This window comes from Tursiops truncatus, chromosome 11, assembly GCF_011762595.2.
Source record: "Tursiops truncatus isolate mTurTru1 chromosome 11, mTurTru1.mat.Y, whole genome shotgun sequence".
In the NCBI taxonomy this organism is placed as follows: domain Eukaryota; kingdom Metazoa; phylum Chordata; class Mammalia; order Artiodactyla; family Delphinidae; genus Tursiops; species Tursiops truncatus.
Window position 1 is genome coordinate 101,445,595 of NC_047044.1, and position 13,900 is coordinate 101,459,494.

The following is a 13,900-nucleotide window of genomic DNA, read 5'->3' on the forward strand; positions in this document are numbered from 1 at the left end:
CCACGTGTGTGCTTGTGCGTTTCTGGGGGTTATACGCACATGTGTGTCTGTGTGTGTGCGTATAACCCCCAGAAACGCACAAACGCACACACAGACCCAAGCTGTGTGCAGGTGGGTTGTGCTCATTTGTCTGGGGTGTGAGTCGCGGTGCACTGTGCCTGTATGACCCGGAACATAGTTCTGGACCACACGGACCCCTGTGAGGCACTCAGACCCGCTCACGAACTTTGGGATGTGTTCCCCTCCTCAAAGTGCAGGGTGAAGTGTGGGCCAGCCCACTGGACAGCAGGCAAACAAGTAGGCAGGTATAATAAAAGGTAGATGTTTGGGACTTCCGCGGAGGGCCAGTGGTTAGGACTCAGCCCTTGCACTGCCGAGGGCCCGGGTTCAATCCCTGGTCAGGGAGAAGATATCCTGCAAGCTGCACGGCGTGGCTAAAAAGAAACAAAAAGGCAGATGTTTTATGGAGAATCAGGGATGTCGGGGAAGGACAGTGGAGGATGCAGGGCTGGGAGGCCGAGGGAGGCGGGAAGGGTAGCCCCTCCGGGAGGGAAGGCAGGGTGGACACAGCGCTGATGCCCAGAGGCTTTGATCAGGCCGAGCCTCATACCAGCCTGGCCATGCACAGCGGTGTGACCTCAGCCGTGTCATTTAAACGCTCTGTACTTCAGTTTCCTGGGCTGAAAGTGGAGCTCGTAGAAGCAGGGCTGCACACGGTGCTGCACGGGTCAGTGGGGAAGGCCTGCAAAGGGCCCAGTGCCCGGCAAGTTCCCAGCAATACGAACATCACTGTCATTGGAGTAACTCTTGTGACTCAGGCCCAGGCCAACCTAATGGCGACACCATGGTAGGCTGCCCCAGTGACCTGTGTCACACACACGGTCCACATGCTTGCCCTGCACCCCTCCCATCCCAGCCGTGCCCCACTCCTACAATGCCTTCTGCCCCAAATCACCCACAAAGCCACTTAGCAGCTCCTAATCTGCTGGAACCTCCGGGCCCCTTGTCATCACTCCAAGAAGTAAAAAGGCCATCGCTTATTAAGCAGGAAGAAATTCTAAAGATAAAATAAATAGGAATTAAGAACTCCCTCTTCAAGAGTTCAAGATTAATATATATTTTTTAAATTTTTATTTATTTTTGGCTGTGTTGGGTCTTCGTTGCTGCGTGCGGGCTTTCTCTAGTTGCGGCGAGCTGGGGCTACTCTTCGTTGCGGTGCGCGGGCTTCTCATTGCAGTGGCTTCTCTTGTTGCAGAGCACAGGCTCTAGGTGTGTGGTCTTCAGTAGTTGTGGCTCATGGGCTCTAGAGCGCAGGCTCAGTAGCTGTGGCACATGGGCTTAGTTGCTCCGCAGCATGTGGGATCTTCCCGGACCAGGGCTCGAACCTGTGTCCCCTGCATTGGCAGGCAGATTCTTAACCACTGTGCCAGCAAGGAAGCCCTCAAGATTAGTTTTTAAAAGTCAGAGGAATCAGGGACTTACCTGGTGATCCAGTGGTTAGGACTCCATGCTTCCACTGCAGGGGGCACAGGTTCGATTCCTGGTCAGGGAACTAAGATCCTACATGCAGCATGGCATGGCCAAAAAAAAAAAAAAAAAAAGTAAGAGGAATCAAAAGGAAAAAGCAAGTAGTAAAGAAAAACAACATTGGGCTTCCCTGGTGGCGCAGTGGTTAAGAATCCACCTGCCAATTCAAGGGACACGGGTTTGATCCCTGGTCCGGGAAGATCCCACATGCCACAGAGCAACTAAGCCTGTGTGCCACAACTACTGAGCCTGCGCTCTAGAGCCTGCTAGCCACAACTACTGAAGCCCGCACGCCTGGAGCCCATGCTACGCCACAAGAGAAGCCACCAGTGAGAAGCCCGCACGCAGCAACGAAGACAAATGCAGCCAAAAAAAAATAAATACATAAATAAATAAACAATAACAACATTGATTAAAGCAGAAGATAAGAGGGCAGACCACCGACCTTGAACAGAAATCATCTGAAGATTTTAAAAATACCAGATCAGAGTTAAAGAGAAACCTTGTCTTTTTAAAAGCTTCGGTTAAAAGTAGGAGCTAATTTTCACATCTCAAAAGCTTGGCTCTGGGGCCTGCACTGGCCGGGGTGGGGTCCAGGTGCTGTGCTGCGGAATCTACCTGGGCGGGGGGAGCAGGGGACCCAGGTGGGCTAGGCGGAAACAGAGGGGCCGGCCAGGTGCACATACCTGACACAGAGTCAGAAACAAGGAGGCGCAGCAGGGTCAGAGCCCAGAGACTGAGCAGAGGCGTGCAGAGCAGCAGGTCCAGGACGGCTGTCCAGGCCAACCTCTCGGGCTTTTGTAGCTACGGTCCCCTCTGAGGTCGCTCAGCCTCCAGGTGCGGCCCGGTCCAGCAGAGAAGCCGTGGCCTGTGATGACAGCTCCAGCGGGGCAGCGCGGTGAGGCCATGCCAACCACAGCTGTGCCAGTGCAGGGACCGTAAAACGTGGAGTAGGATGCTGGTCCCACACGTTCCTGACGACCACCGTCAGAAGCCGAATCGGGCTTCTGTTCAAATCAGAATCTCCAGAAAAGGGAACCAAAGCACCCTCTGGCACCACAAAATTACACCTGCACAGAATGAAGCCGGAAGGGACAGGTGGGTCATGACCCCTGCCAACTTCAAAAAAAAAAAGCACAACGTGAGAGCTGTGAATTAAGTTTTATTCGGGGCAAAATGAGGACTGTGGCCTGGGAGACAGCATCTCGGAGAGCTCTGAGGAACTGCTCCTAAGAGGCAGCGGGAAGGTCAGTACAGATGTGACTTTGGTGAAGGGGGAGGGGAGTACACACAACGCAGCACATATTTTTGCAGAAGGTTTCTGCTCGTCTCGAGGAGGATTTTAGTGCTCTTCTAGATATGAGGAGATGCAAGAATTGGGCTCATAAAATCTTCTCCTGAAAATCTCTAACTCTCCGAAGACCTGCTCTGCCAGTTCTTCCCAGAGCACAGAGGGCCTCATTTCAGCTCTCCACCCTGAACTCCTATCAGGGGGTGTTGAAGGTCAGAAGCTGCAGCAGCTCATGATTTAATCCTTGTAGAGGTAGATGGCAAGGGCCAATGGCAAGTACCGATTTGCAGTTGGCAGGCCCCTCATGGTCATAAATGCGACCATGCTTTGGGAGGCCTTTCACGACCATTTCGTCCCATGGCGCTAGGAGGGCTCATTCCCAGGCCCGGCGAAGCTTTCGCTATAAGCCACTCAGTGTGCTATTACTGGAGGAGGCCTTATTAACAGTAACCAAAGGTCCCTGGACCACCTGTCTTACTAGTCTGTTACGGTCCAGGAAAAAAAATTCCCTCTTATTGCATCTTCCCATATCTAGAGTTACACTATTACAATCATTGACCGCATACAGAACTATATATTTGATCAGCTGATTCAAATCGCCTAGTCATCATTATTTTTGTTGGCGGCTCAGTCACACATTTGGTAAAACAAGAAACAATAATCTTGTAAAACAGGTAAAATACAAATAAGATAGCTAATAACACTAACAGAGTTATAAGTAAATATTTAAGCCAAGAGCTTCCACGCCAAACCAGTTTTTGAAGAGGTCGTTGAGACTAGGGAGTGGGTCACTTAAGGCAGAAATCTGATTTTTCATGTGGTTCATTAAACGTGTTATATTAGAGGATTCCTCAGGTATGAGAACACAGCGCTCAGTTTGAATTACGGCACAGGTGCCTCCCGAGACGCTGTAAGGATGTCAAGGGCCCGGCGGTTTCGTAGCACCGCTTTTCTCATCATAGAGACCTCAGAATTCAGGAGGCTAATAGCCTCGTTACAGTCATTTAAAGCCCGTGGAGTGAATTTTGCGAAGGCTTCAATATGGCCGATTATATTCTCCAATCCTAGCGAAGGTGCAAAAATAGCTGCGAAATGGTCAGACCAGTGGAATACAGATCTCCTGACCCGTAGGACTCGTACCAATGGTAGATTAGCTGGGGTCGTCTCTAAATTGTGACGTATACGACCTTGAGTCCAAGGGAATCCCAGGGTGCGTCTTCCTATCCATCCTGGTGGAAGCCGAGGCCATAACTTAGTACAACAAATCCACTGAGCTCCATTAGGTGCAACCCAGTGAATCTCTGGTCGTCTGACCCAGTCGGTTCCATTCCAATCACAGTCTCTAAGGGTAATAATGTGTAGGCACCCGGCCTAACGTCCTGATGTTCCTAGGCTGATCGTGCTTAGTATGATTTCATTGTTCCCAGCATAAAGGAGCTTTTAAACTTAAATGAGTATAACCTGTTGTTAGCCACATCCATCCATCCCATAATTGTGGAAGGTTTCCTTCTAGTAAACGGGAGGTTAAGGTTTTGATGGAGACTCAGCTTATTGTTCTGATGGAGCTTGAGTGACCCTAAAAGAAAATTCCTATCTATGGCCAGGGTCGGAGCAGGTATTATTAATCGGCTAGGTGAGGGGATCCCACCTAGTATACCAATAGTGGCCTGAACAGGACTATAATTTCTTTCTTCTAGAATAAATTTCCTAAGGGCCATCCAATCAGAGCCTTGGAGTGGAAAAATCCACCAAGGTAACCCAGAAGCGCTAGACACAGGTAACTGGCCACAAACCCAACAGCTGGATTGATTTTTAAAACTAGCATCGTACAGGAAAACATTTGATTCATATGCAAAGGTCCAAGAAGTCGGGAAAACACTCTACGGATCAGGTCCAGTATCTCGGGTGAGCTGTCTACTTCTGAAGTCATCTTCTTCTCGTCCTGGTGTGAGTGCAGCTCTCCTCTGAGCACTGATTTTGAGGTTAGCCGTCCTCTCTATAGGCCAGTCCAGCGTAGGGGCCCTCTGTAAGCGGGAATTAATCCGAGTCAATTCCTTTCAGTTTCAGTGTGCATGAGCTAGTTAAGAGCACCTGATAAGGGTCCTTCCATCTAGGTTGGAGATATTCCTTTAAATTATGTCTTTTCCAGTATGCATAATCTCCTGGTTGCAGGTCATGGGGCATCTGATCTTCACCAAAAGATAGATTACTGGGATAAGCTTCAGGAACAAACTTAGAGAGTTTTGTTTGTTTGTTTGTTTGCGGTACGCGGGCCTCTCACTGTTGTGGCCTCTCCCGTTGCGGAGCACAGGCTCCGGACGCGCAGGCTCAGCGGCCATGGCTCACAGGCCCAGCCGCTCGCTCGGCGGCATGTGGGATCTTCCCAGACTGGGGCACGAACCTGCATCCCCTGCATAGGCAGGTGGACTCCCAACCACTGCGCCACCAGGGAAGCCCTAGAGAGTCTTTTTAATAATTCAGTTAAACTTTACATTAATATAATGTAACAGCAAGGAACTATCCGGAAGTGAGTCTTAGTAAATACAGACCTCCACTAACAAAACTAGGATTTAATATTCATTGAAACATAATATTTTTTTCTCTAAAATTACCCTCACTTCTACCAAATATAACCAAATTAAGACTAATTTGTTGCAAAATAAGTCTGGTCTCAATAAACTTGGCCTGATGATTCATATAACTATAATTGATCATATAGACGTTTTTTGCTTTGCTGAAACTTTTGTAAGGAGTCTCAGACTGAACGTTTAAAAGACCTATCAGGGCTAGGAAAATCACACCATGGGCTTATCACAGATTTTGCCTAACAGATCTGGGTGAATTCCTCCCTTTTCAAGGTCACCAAAATACCTTGAGATTTCTGTACCTGTTAGTGAGGTAGCATTCCTAATTTATCTGATAAAGCTGCTGGGAACCTACGAATTTCCAATCTCTGGAGGAATAAGATAGAGAGAAAAGATAAATGTGTCAATCCTGCTTACAAAGGTATAATTTACCAAGTTACTGTAAGTCATAATGAGTTTGAGGGGAAGGTTTCCCTTATACCTGGAAAACACAGATTTAAACCAGTAATTTTTCAGTTGGAAACCATAAAAATGCTGACCATATTCACCACTTCACTCAGTCCTGTATAACTAATCCTTTTTGTTAACAGTCTGTGAAGCCATCACGTTTCTCATTAGAATTCTTTAATTTCTTACCCAGTTCAGCATTAGGAACTGAAAGTCAGAAACTTGTATTCATCCAGAAGTCCTTTCTATAAATCTCCTTGAAGAGGAAGCATTTTTGCAAAGGCATCAGAATAAAACCATAACTGTGTATAATGACAAAAGACTTAAGAAGGCTTGTTTAAGGGACTCCCCCGGTGGCACAGTGGTTAAGAATCCGCCTGCCAATGCAGGGGCCACGAGTTTGAGCCCTGGTCCGGGAAGATCCCACCTGCCGCAGAGCAACTAAGCCTGTGAGCCACAACTACAAGAACAAAAAAATTAAAAAAGAAAGCATGCTTAAAATCTGATTACAATGCAATGCAATTAACAAAGTAACTTGGTTACTGCTGTGACACACAACACTTTAAGATAATAACAGGAATTATGACTGATAATGTTTTACCAGGACATATCAGAATTTGAGGAATTCCATATAATTTCTAGAATATCCATATTAATTACATTTACCATACAGTATAACCTAAGAAGATTCATTACTCATTTGACAATACTTCCCATGCAATTTAACATACCACGTGAACCTAATTAGTTTAATATCTCTTTGGGATACTTCAGGGGCCCTTTGAAGCATCCCAAAGTTAGCTAGAGGTCAAAAGGACTTCATTAGAATTTGATTTAGGAAGTTTTGTCAAAAACAATATCAAAAGGGGTTAGAACACTCAGTCAGATAGGATCATAGGTCACTGTGAAACAATAGGTATTCACTTCACCAAAGTGACAATGAAAGATTTCAAAGACAAATAAAGAACAGATCACTTAAAAGGTAAAGAACTTAAAACCTGTTATCAGAGGCAGTTCAACACTTTAAGAGAACCTGTCTTTTTAACAGAGAGAAAAGCCAAATTCAGGTTTTGCACCAGCTTACTTTTAAAATTCATTTACTGAATTAAACTTACTCTAAACTTAGTCAGTCCTGACCTTGCACAAAATTCTTTTCTCGGGGTCTACTTTCCACAAAAGTTTCATCATTTTCTGTATCCATCACTGTATTTTTTTCCACCCAGAAGTAACCAGCTCTTTAAGCAGACTTCCTTCCTTTTCCTAATAAAATGCAATTCCATTCCTTATACCTTCTCTACTGACAACACACATCCTACTTTCCTGCTGTAGACTGAAATGTTTCCTTTATTATTTCCAATAGCTTTAATTACATGTTTAAATTAGAACCCTCAGCTCTTAAAACCTTAATTTCTTGTGAAAACTAAGAAGTAATTAATTATGAGCCGTCCTTTACACTAGCATTCTGTAGACTGGTGAGCATAAATACCAGTGACGATTTCAGAAACCACTTGCTTCTTATAGAGAACATCTCAGGATGGCACCGAACGTATTCATTACCGGCCCTAAGAATCTTTAGTTTCTCTGAAAGAGGAAGCCAATGTTCAGTAATTACTGTTCCAGTATCTTGTTTTATTTGGGAATGACCGAGCTATTCGATAAGCTTCCATCACTTAATCCAGCAGCAACTCTAGAATTTCAAGTTACCAGAATCTGGAGACACTATTTTAGATAAGCATTCCTAAAGCATAATTATTCTTAATAGAGTTTATCTAAAAGCTCTTATCTCATTTACATTTTCTTTCCTTAAAAGTGTCTTCACATGAAGGTACTTTCCTTGCTGACAAATCTGCAACAAATATAACAAAATTTTACCTAACTTATATTAAACCTAGGCACAGTAAAAGTATTATACTTGATGAGTCTAAAGACATGTCTATATTAATTAGACCAACAAACAAACATTCACACCAGGTATTAATTTAGTACTGAATATTTCCCAGTTCATGTGAATCTGAAATTAATTCTGGCCAGTTACCTTCTGTATTTTTTGAGAATTTATATAAGTGCTTAATTTCCTTCTATCCAGTTAGGTAGAGCTCACTTACCCAAAGGTAAAAACAAAGATGATGCACACATGAACGTATAGACAGACACAGCGAGAGATCTCACAGCTTCATTTTCTAAATTTAGTCATGAATCAGGTATCACAATATAAAACTCACTAGTTGTAAATAACTGTTGGAATAAGTTAAATTTAAAAAGAATCCCCCCCCCACCCCGTCCTTTTTTTCCCCTCAGTCTCAGGAATTAGAGATGATCTAGATAAGTGATCCTGAGAGCTCTGGGAGGCACAGGGAAAGAAAATCAGGCTCACCTCGTAGGACTTACTCCTTTAGGGTCAGAATTCTGAAGAGAGGTTTTTTTTTCCTCTTCAAGCTAGCTTTCTCTACTGATAGGGAATTAAATGGGGGTTGGTTAAACTTCGACAAGCATTGTGTACTTCACTGGCGCAATTGAAGGTTCATAATTTTTGTAAATAGCCCCTTCTCTTTCTTTTTTATGGTCTTGAAACGTTGGTCAGTCAACATAACGAGGGTGTTTGTATATAACGTGGACCAGCCTAGATTGCATCTTTTGACTAGGGTAGCCAAGTCCTCATCTAAGCCTTCCGAAAAGGCAGAGTTAAGCAAAGCATCATTTTCGTGGTTAGAGAATGATTCCGGTGTCAAGCTGGAATAGGGCTCAGAAGTTTTTTTAACCCTTTCATGATAGTCCAGAAGGATTCATCCGATCTTTGCTTGCACTGTCGAATCTCTGTCACATCTACAGTTTTTGGGAAAAAGCTATGGGATCATTTCGAGTAATTTCTGAGCTAATTCCTTGCATGCAGTGAGAGCCTGTGGTTCAAAATCCATTAAGGGGTGTTTCCATTCTGCTTTCTTTATCCATTCCCTTGCTTTGCCTTCAGAAACTAACAGCTGTATTTATTGATATAGATCTGAAAACCCGGGCTCATAGGTCCGGATGGTTAAATCAGATTCCCTATCAAATGCCAATGAATCCTGACTCGGATCAGGAAATTCCTTAACCAAGGCTCTGAGTTCTGCTCGGGTCCAGGGTGTGCACGTAAGCACCAAGGATGGTTCATTTCTCCCTGTAATAGGTTTCTCCTTAAAGGGAGCTATAGTCACTTTGGATTTTTTTTCCTTTACTGGGGAAGAGGGGGCAGCAGGAGGTGGAAGAGAGCAAGAGGTGGCGTCTGGGGGCTTCCCTGGTGGCGCAGTGGTTGTGAGTCCGCCTGCCAATGCAGGGGGCACGGGTTCGAGCCCTGGTCCGGGAGGATCCCACATGCTGTGGAGCAACTTGGCCCGTGCGCCACAACTACTGAGCCTGCGCGTCTGGAGCCTGTGCTCTGCAACGTGAGGCCGTGATAGTGAGAGGCCCGCGCACTGCGATCAAGAGTGGCCCCCGCTCGCTGCAACTAGAGAAAGCGTTTGCACAGAAACGAAGACCCAACACAGCCAAAAATAAATAAATAAATAAATTATTTTTTAAAAATGCCTCTAAAAAAAAAACTTCTTTTTCCCTGTACAGTGAGTTATATGCTGCTGCTATATCCAACCCACAGCAGTATATAGCTGAGGTTTTAATGCGATGGAGATGCCATTTTATAGATGATAATCAGGTCTCTGACCACGAGAGTGAAGAAAATGGATATAATAATAGGCAAAACTTATTGAGAATTATATAGATTCACTCACTGAATCCTTGCAGGCCCCTTGACAGGTGGGTGAGCACACAGAGCACCTGGAGCCTGGGTAACCTGCCCAGTCACACGGACATGGCCCAGGCAGGGTCACCTGTCGCATCCCTGGCAGCAAGGCCACAGGTCTGCAGGCGTCAGGGCAGCTCCCCCAGCACAGGTGGGACATCAGACAGAAAAGACCAGGCATAAGACGAATTTTCCAGATACAGGAGCTTGTGTTTTTAACAACTAAAGTATTCTTAGGAAGCAGAAAAGTCAGTGCTTCCACAGAACTGCTGTGTGGCATTGAAGAAAATCTGAACATTCCTCAGCCTTAACGACTTTATCTGCAAAGAGGGGGGAGTGACAGGTGCCTCCCACTAAGCCTTTTCCCAAATCAGTTTGTGTGTTTGTGAAACGACACAGGTGGAAATATTTTTAAAACTGTCAAGTAACTATGCAGTTATGCAGGGGAAGTAATGTTCCTTGCACAAGTCTTTCTAAAGTATGTTTTTTTCTGGCTTTGTAGAATGTACCGAACGTAATTTGACCTTTTACGCCGTGTCAGGGTCACGCTCAGGAGCCTTTATTTTATCCTCGTGTAGCTGCTGGGCCATCACACCGCGGTGTGTCCACGCTCAGCTCTGTTCTCAGTGGCTCTGTCCCTACACACGCTTTATATCAATATGACTCTCTGTCCCTCCCCATGCAGTCAACCTGCTCCTTTTTTCTTTTTCTTTTTGGCTGTGTCACACGGCTTGCAGAATCTCAGTTCCTTGACCAAGGACTGAACCCAGGCCAGGGCAGTGAAAGCGCTGAATCCTACCACCACCAGGTAACTCTCCCACTTGCTCCTTCTGGAGGGTCTTTTCTCTAAACTCTCCCCTCTGAAGTGTCCCTTCTTGTTGGCTGTGGACTGAGGGACCAGATGACCAAAACTACAAGGCATGTGGGTCCCCAGCGAGAGCCTGGAGAGTCCTCCAAGCTGGGCACCTTCCTGACTGCACGGACTGATTCCCAGTAACGAAGGCAGACTGAGCCCAGGAATTAACCTCAGCTCCCCTCAAAACCCCATTAACTGACAGCAGAAGAGGTGTTTTGTTTTTGAAAGCATAGATCCACAAGGATGAAGAAAACAGGAGTGGAGAAAAGAGCAAAATATTTTTGGAACAAGTGCTAATAATTTGGAAGTCTCAAAAAGGCGGAATCTTCAACCAGCAGTGAGGAGGGCTAACGACCTCACTGCTGAGAGCGGGAGTGGAGGTGGGTCCCAGACAGGAGGAACGCGGGAAGGATCCCAAGCTTTTCAGAGAAAAGCAGCCGGGCAGGCTGGACCGTTTAAAAACAAAAACAAACCGAAGAATCGAGAGCCATGGACATCCTTCCCGCTCGCTCTCCGTTCCGCAGATCACTACAGGTTTGCTTTCGGAGAAGGCAGCGGGTTCTGGCCTCGTTGAGGATGGGGGTTCCCCACTACAAGTGAGGGCATTGTTGACATTTTGCATGTTGAGCTCTGAGTCTTCCGAGCTTTTCCCCTGTTTGTCTCCCAGACATCAGTAACCAGCTCATGCCCTCAGCCTAGAAAATCAAAGCCCCAAGCTCCCGACAGCGGTTTGACAGACAGCTGCACAGCAGCGGGTGTGACCAGCAACCTGCCCCTGTAGGCACCAGCCTGAGGACCGGGGCTGGATCCCGCTCCCATCCGCCTTCCGTGAACACTGAGTGTCCCTCGGCCTGTGCTCCTGCCTGCAGGTGCCGGCTCACTCTTGGCAAGCCCACGCTTGACCTTTACACTCTCTGTAATGTTTTTGTTCCAGTCTTATTTTTCTTTTCCTATTTTTTTTTGCTGGGGGGAGCTCTTCCCTTATTACACCTGTCCTACCTGCAAGGCTGCTCTGTGGTCCCTCGCTCTGGCTGGTACAGGGGTTCATCAGCAATCATGCCACCTTCAGTGTGGGTTCCGAGTCCAAAGACAAGAAGCGGCCTCTGGTGAGACGGTGCACATTTTGGGTGGCGTGGTCTCTGCAGACGTGGGGACCTGAGCCTCCCGGGGGTGGAGGACCCATCACCGTCTGCCGACAGGGCGTCGGGGATCCGCCGCTCCGCTGGGTGTCCCCCAGCAGCGGGAGAGGGAAAGGGCAGCTCCCTGGACACCGAGGCCTCCCTGGCTGAGCACCTCTCACCGAGGATTCCACTTTGGCCCGTGAAGCTCTTCCAGCATTTTCTCCTCTCTGGGGGAGAGACTTCCATGAAACAAAGCAGATCCCGTCACTTTTCTTCTAAAAACCCTCCGAAGTCCTCGTGGGGCCTCACCAGCCTTACCAGTCACCCCCGGTCTCCAGAGAGACTTCCTGAATTCCAGGCTGTGCCCCTGTCGAGCCAGGCTCGCCCCGACCTCAGACCTTGGCGTGCATTCCCTGGGCCTGAGAGGTTTCCCCTCCCCTTCAGGCCAACTCCCACTTTCTTATCTCAGCGAGGGCTCCTTTTACTCTCAGAGGTCATGACTCCCGCCCCAGGAGAGAGACCAGGTCAGGGGCCCCTCTGGTGCTGTTTTAGGGCTCGCTCACTACATTGAAACGTCCCGGGGCTTTGTCTGCAGGAAGGATGCATCTCCTTTATGGGCAGAGACCGTTCACAGAGCCCTGTGCCCCTCGCACTGAACCCCCGTCGACACCTGTCCAGCGGTGAGTGGGTGAAGGAAGCGTGGGGTTTCCTCAGCTCTTCCGGGAGACTCAGGCCCTGTGCTGACGGGCTTTGTTTCGCTGACTTCACCAGGTCTTCTATCCCTGAAGTGCATCTCCTCGCCCCGTCCTCTGTCCCTACCTCCTCTTTGATTCCCAAGCTCCGTCCACAGCCTCCCAGTCTCTGACTCTTCAGGAGGGTCAGGGGAGAGTCTGAGCCCGGACAGAGGAGACCTAGGGCGGGAGGAGGGGGCAGGGGAGCCCTCTGCGCGCTGCCCTTTACCCACAAACGCCGCCAACATGCGCAAGACCTGTTGTTGCCCCTGTTGTCTAAGATGCTGCAACAGAGGCCTCAGGGCTCCACACCCAGCCCAGGTGGTCCGTTCTGCAGCCTCCAAGAGGCGGGACCAGGTGGAAACAGCTGCGGTGGCCTTTACCGTGAGCTCGGCTTGCGAGGCGAACTGTGTCCTGTAGCCCTCGCTCTGTAGTCCGCACGGTGGCTTTAGGAGGTGGGCGAGCCGCCTTTCACCCTGTTTGACAGATGAGAAACCTGGAATTCAGAGACGTTCATAAACTCTGTACAGGTCACGCAGCAAGCGGCTGAGCCTGGAGGTACCGTCCTCCTGCCCTTCGCTGAAGCCCCTTGGGGAGCCCGCAGGTGTATGGACACAGCAAAGCACCGGAAGGATGACCAGCGGGGCGGAGGCTCTGGGCAAGGACTACCTACTCACCAGGAGGCCACGAGCGCATCACACACCTCTTAGGCTCCCTCATTATTCCACGGAGCGAGCGCATCACACACCTCTTAGGCTCCCTCATTATTCCACGGAGCGGCCGGGCCTCACCTCCTCCTTCCCGGACGTGTCCAGCCCTCCCGTCCATACAGACCTCAGACAGCCCTGCTGAGGCCAGCCCTGCCTTCCGGTTCAGAGCCTTGACAGCACGTGGGGTCCTCTAAGCCCCACCCCAGACCACTTAAATCTGCTCCCCCGGCCTTGGGACTTGGGTGCAGGTATTTTTTTAAGCTTTGCTGGGGGTTCTCTAGCACGGCCAAGGCTGAGAACCACTGCATTTCGGAAGACGGGTCCACGTGGAAAAGCTAAATAGTAGCTCGTGGCACTGTGGGCACAGACTAAAAAGGCTCAAATTCCTGGGGACTCAGGGAGGGGAGCTGGCGGCTGCCTCGTAAAGGAAGTGAGATTGGGCGTCAGAGGAGGGGCCTGCGCAGCCCTGGGGCCCTGGGCCCCAGACTTCAAGTCCAGGCGGTGGTCCCGGGCTGGAGGTCAGTGGGGAGTCAGGCCATCCAGCAGAAACGTTGACTTCAGGGCCTATTTAAAAGGCGCCTGGTGGTTGTTGAAGCAGAAAGAAGTGACAGCAGTGGGGAGAGGATGGAGTCCCCCTCCTCCGCCCCCATCGCTCCATCCTCCCCCCGCATCTCCAGACCCGGCGCTTTCACCCCGGCCTTGGGGACACGGTGCTGCCGAGGGGACCTGCACTCAGAGAGCAGTGCCGGCTCCTTTGCTCCCAGAGGAGCTCCTCTGCAGCTCCCCCTAAGCGGAGGCATCGGCCAGGCCTGGCTGGCCCACGCTGTGTGCGGGGCCTCTTGTCCTGACACCGACACCCG

At 48.7% G+C, this 13,900-nt stretch overlaps 1 long non-coding RNA gene across 2 annotated transcripts; it reads right to left on the reverse strand.

The window, feature by feature from the left end:
* Window positions 1-5,742: 5,742 nt before the first annotated feature.
* On the reverse strand, window positions 5,743-12,464 carry LOC141275789 (uncharacterized). Of its 2 annotated transcripts, XR_012324081.1 has the most exons (5): window positions 11,918-12,464; window positions 11,478-11,826; window positions 8,225-8,299; window positions 7,643-7,696; window positions 5,743-5,771 (listed from the first exon to the last, which is right to left on the reverse strand). It is a non-coding gene; the product is annotated as an uncharacterized lncRNA (long non-coding RNA). The 2 variants fall into 2 exon arrangements; XR_012324080.1 differs by having other exon boundaries at window positions 11,478-12,464.
* Window positions 12,465-13,900: the final 1,436 nt, after the last annotated feature.